The sequence below is a fragment of the Sander lucioperca genome, chromosome 10, assembly GCF_008315115.2.
Source record: "Sander lucioperca isolate FBNREF2018 chromosome 10, SLUC_FBN_1.2, whole genome shotgun sequence".
Taxonomy (NCBI): Eukaryota; Metazoa; Chordata; class Actinopteri; order Perciformes; family Percidae; genus Sander; species Sander lucioperca.
The window spans coordinates 26,576,071-26,581,809 of record NC_050182.1 but is presented as its reverse complement, the minus strand read 5'-3'; positions in this window follow the sequence as shown (position 1 = coordinate 26,581,809).

Below are 5,739 nucleotides of genomic sequence, written 5' to 3'. Positions count from 1 at the left end.
TAGTCCAGCTCATAACCACAAACCCCGTAAAATTGCAACGTTTTGTTTTTACATTTTGTTTTTTTTGTACTGGTTAAACAAACATGGTATAGGCTAATTTGTAGGCTAAATGAGCTTTAACGGTGCTGAGATGTTTGTTTTACCTTTGGGCAGTGCCAAACTAGTTACGCTTCTCATAACGTTAACGGTTGACAAGAAAGCGAACACTATTTCCTAACTTGTTTACTCAGTTGCCTACCCACTAAAAATCGTATTTTGGGGGTTTTATGTAGCCTATTAATTTCCATTTAGGCTATCTATATGCCTACTGTAAGTTTGTTTGCATGTTCAAAGCAGCACTGAAAATGCTCCGACAGTGAACGCAACTATAATAAACCTGTAACCCTTCTCTCCTCGGACCAACACACATCAAGAGAGACTTCACTAACGAGTAGGGTTGCACAATATTGACAAAATGTGATATTGCGATATCGATTATGAATATTAATTTCGATATTTTTAAACATATGTAACATTACAAAAGTTATGGGAAAACGCATCAAAATAGATTCATAACAAATAAAACAAGTTTTCTTACAACACAATGTGTATTTCAACTGACAGTCATATTGAACTGGGAGGCTACATGAATAAATAAATAAATAATGACCATGTCTACAGAACAGAACATGTTTTAGCCTACTGGTTGTAGTATAAAATAAACAAATAAAGAGAACAGGAAACAACTTTTCTTTTGCTTTTCTGATTCGTTCCGTTTAGTTGTCTCTATCAATTTCTTCACTTACACTGTCACTCTGTCGAAATATGCACACAGGTCATGTGGTACGCTCCTTAGGGTTTGTCACGTATTTGCCCCTTGCACTGACCACTAACATGTGCAAGTGGCACGGTAACTGGCCAATGAAATGATGATCATTACAGCGTTTCAAGCAGGCTCTAAATCGAACACAACTAAGCCACACAGCCAAGGGACGGGACGCAGCGCTCCACAATAAATAAAATATTGCAAATATTGGATATAATATTGCGCAACGTGATATTGTGATAACGATATTGAGTCGCTATATCATGTACCCCTACTAACGAGTTGGTGCAGGTTATGCTATGTAGCCTAGGCTACTACTGCTCATGGATGATAAGTAAATATAGCGTCGTGGAGACCTGGCATTGTAGGCTACTGTATGTTCGATGTTGTAGAATAAAGTATCAGTGTAGAATCTCCGTTCAGTTGTCTGTAGACTGTTTGAGCTAACCGGCTAACTGCTAGCTTTCTCCACCATTCACGTTACAAACCGTATCAAGCTAACATGTAGCCTAATGTACGACAAATGATATCATGTAGCCTCTATGCTATATGAGCCTATTCAAAGTCCAAAAAACAGGAATCAATCCATATGCAAAATTAAAGTTCTTACACAAGATGTAGGCTATTCACAAAAAAAAATTAAAAAAAATAGTTTTTAATTAGTTTTTATAATGTTTTCAGTATAGGCCTACAGACATTCACTTTGGTGCATCGGTCAGAATGCATTAGACAGGACCCCAGTTTACTGCACTAGCTTTATTGCTGTAGATTGAAGGCACAGCAATGCACAGGGCACTTTTATTAACTTCAGACTAAATCTGTGAACCTGTGGTTGTTATCATGGACGCACATGAACACAAGTATGTCTATGAGGTTTTTTTCGTCTTCCCACTAAAGGAAAAAAACTCCCACAATACTCTCTGGCTATGATGTCATAGCATTACATAGGGCTGCAGCTTATTATTTATGGGCCTTTTTTCTTTACAACTATCTTATTTAATAGTAGCCTATATTTGGTTGGCATCTTAATTTGCTTCAAGCATATGGAGCATGATCAATAGGCTAAAGGCAGGGCTTTAAATTAACACCAGCCAAAAATTAACTTCTGATTGGCTGGTTACTTTGAAAATCTATTAGCCATGTTGGCTAGTGATCAATAAAGTTAATTTAAATCCCTGGCTACAGGTTTGACAAGGGCCCGATATGTAATTTGTGGAAGAGCTCCATTGCTTGAGGTGAATTAAGAACCAGAAAGCTGAAAGGTTTATCGGTTTGTTTGAAGGAACAGCACTTACCATACCTCGTACCTTTCTCCTGTAGCTATAGGTTACTTTTGATGCAAACTGGTTCAGGGATTAACGTTTTGAAGTCTGCGATAGAAATGTGCCTACATTGGTATTTTTTCACTTCTTGTGATGTCATTTCTCAGGGTATCTTTGAATGCTTCATATCCCTTAAATTAGTACAACCTAAGCTAAAAGGTTATGTAAGTCACTAAACCATAATAATTGATGAAAGTATTAAAATGTTGTCATAAATTTTAAAAAGAATTACAAAAATCTGAAATGTGTTTTCAATTTTTACTAAATAAACACACAAAACACACTTATCCAAAAGTTTACCAAATGTAGAAACATTAATAAAATATTTCTTAACACTCCAGAAGTTAGTTGAACTCTCAGAATTTTTTCTCAGATATTCTCACTTTTATGAGCAGTGTAAAGACGTTTTGATAGTGTCATCTGCAATAAAAAATGGTGTCACATCACATAACGTGATGACGTCATCACGAGCGTACTACATGATGGCGGGAAAGACAGAAGCCTTATAGAAAGCTCTAGCTGTTATGGTTGTTTATTTTAGATCCATTTAAACATGATCATGAAAACAACGAAAGGGGGAGGGACTGAGAAGTTGTTGATGTTCACATTTTTTGGCTAAGTCCTAGATCTTCCCAATTCTACCTACAGCACCTTTAATCAAGAGCTGAGTCCACACAGGAGATAGGCCTATACACTAATGCAAATTTACTTAAACAAAACTCCAAAACAAACAATAGAAAATCAGGAATTACAGGACTGTATGGTGTAGCCTAAGAGAGAAGACACACCAGCCCGATAATCGGCCGTCAGACCGTCTGGCGAGGTCGGTGACTCGAGTCTGTGTCCCGTGCCGTCGGCCTTCATTTGGGCCGACCAGTCGGGAGACAGGGCAGTCGGGACTCACCCTAAGGGCCCTGACACACCAACCAGACGGGCCGACCGTCGGCAGAAAAGCCAATCGGACTGATCAGTCGGGTCCCCGAGGTCCAAAAAATGCCTCAGAACACACTGAGGCGATGCCGACTTGAGCGTATGCTCTGCGCGTGCACGAAATGTAATACGTCTCCATAGCAGCAGGCGGCGCTGCTCTGTATTGTTTCCATTAACAGTCTGATTATTTCCCAGAAAATGAGAACCGGCAGCTGATTGGACGAACGCGTCACGTGGTTCTTTTTTCTTCGGAAATTCACAGCCAGACTGTCATGGCGGCTTGTTCAGAATACGATCTCATATTGTAATAAAATAGTTCACCGAAACGTGTTTCTGAAAACATTTTAAGCGAGAAATAGGCCGTGCAGTTTCTGAATCTGTCTTCATTTCAGATTGACAAAGGTCAGTTTAAAAGATTTTCGTCAGATTTTGAGCGGCTCATCTGCTCCCCATTAAGGTATGCATTGAGGTTTTGAATAGTCATTCCGTCATCCGAGTATTATGATGTTGTCCTGTAATGAGCAGCACACCCCTCAGGGATTGGCTGATGGGTATATCATCAGCCACTTTTCGATCTCAGCGCTACTGCATTTATCTTGTTGTGACCCACTGGAGGGGGCCCGACCCCCAGATTGGAAACCACTGGACCAAACTAGCCTACCTGATATAAAGTAATCAAAACTCCATCATCAAGGCTATAATAATATATGAGTTATTGGGCCTATTGTTCTGCACAGTAGCCTATTTACTTAAGCAGGATTTTAAATGAAGGACATTTACTTGTAATGGAGTATTTTTACATTAGCCTATTGTATTGCCCCTCTAACTTAAGTAATGGATCTACTTATTCCTTATAATGAATGTGTTTTGCTTTCTTGCTTTCTATGCCTTTACTTCAATTCATTTGAAATTAATTGTATTCCCTTATTTCTATTAGTTTTAAAACATTTGGATAAAGTCAAATGATGATGATGATGATGATACCAGATACAATGGTAGAGAGGATAGTGAATAACATAAAAGTTATAAAATAAAACTTTATCGTTTGCTTCTTCAATACCCACATCTTTGTAATATCCCCAAAGTATATCATTAACATCATAATGTTATTTTATCCTAATATTATAATATTGTGATATATAATTTAAATAATATTATAGAATTAGATACTTATTATCCATTTAATGTGTGTAAATGGTGTCTATGTCCATGATTGAATCTAACAGTGCTTTATCATCTATCCTTTTGTGTTGTCATTTGGGTTCAGTTGCTTGTTTTGTTCATATTCACTTACAATGTAGTTTTTAAGTAGAACAAAATATTATTATATATTGTGTGTGTGTGTGTGTGTGTGTGTGTGTGTGTGTGTTACTACTACATTACTACATTACATATAAGTCATAATGTTTTCTCAGTGTGGGTCAAAGGTTTAGTAAGATGAGTCACCTGCAGTCATCCATTGACAGCACAACTCCAACCACACAGGAAATACAGACGTCACTGAATGGGTTATTAAAGTCCTCATTGTGTAAACTTGTTTTATAATTATATTATATCCATGTATATGTATATTCATGGTTTATTCACTTGTTGAACTCTGACAGTCTTTTAATAAAGTACCATTAGGACAGACTTCACCCTGTGTTATCATGCCACGTTTAAGTTCAAAAGGTAGACCCAAGTGCAAAACACAACTAAGAGACAAGTGAAGTTTAACTTATTTTTTTGAAAAGTCTGCTCAGGTTCGAAGGAGATGGCTGGTGACAGCAGAGGAATGTTGAAATACTGCAAGGCTGATGAACTGATGAGACTTTATAGGGAAATATTGTAGGCCTACTTTTCACTCCACTACATTTATGACAAGGGTATAGTAACTAGTTACTTTGCTGACTAAGATTTTACATAAAAGCCGTGATACTATGATACATTTGCTATAGATTAAACCAGTGGTTGCCAATCTTTTTGGCGTATAACCCTTTACAAAAAGCAGTGTCTATTGGAGCACCTTGTCTACTTTCACTGAGTTGGTAGCAGTTCCACCAGAGAGCCAGTTTGTCACTAAACTTCTCAGATGGTTTGATTTGAATACGTTTTCCGACCCAGAGACGTAAAACTGTAGGATATTTTACACAAAGAATAATAAATAATAATAAAAATAATTTATCGAAAAAATAATGACAACTCTGATTTATCTTGCGACCCTTAGGAGGGGGCCCAACCCGCAGCTTGAGAACCACTGAACTATTATTTATCTTTTGTGCCCCCCCTCGTAGCTTACAGTCTGGTTTTAAAGCTTTAGTGCGTAACTTACATTCCGTTACATTCAAGCCATTGCCAAATGAGTTGATACAAATGTAATTTAGACCATATGCCTACTGCTACAGCTCCACAAAACTCTTTTTGTATTTGTCAGTATGGCTATGTTTATAAATTGGTGTCGACTTTCGCGCGCAGAAACTCGAGTGAAGATAATTACCTCTTCTGAAGAGTCCATCATGTTTTTTTTTAACACTTTGATGATGACAGGGAACGCAGACACAATGTGGTGTTTTTTATTGGGACCACTAGATGGCGCTCTCCTCCTTCAAGATTAACTGAACTAAAAGACGAAGTTAAAAGGCTATCAGTAGGCAATGATCTGATTGTGATCAAATGCACATGTTGAATTGAACACTCGTATTC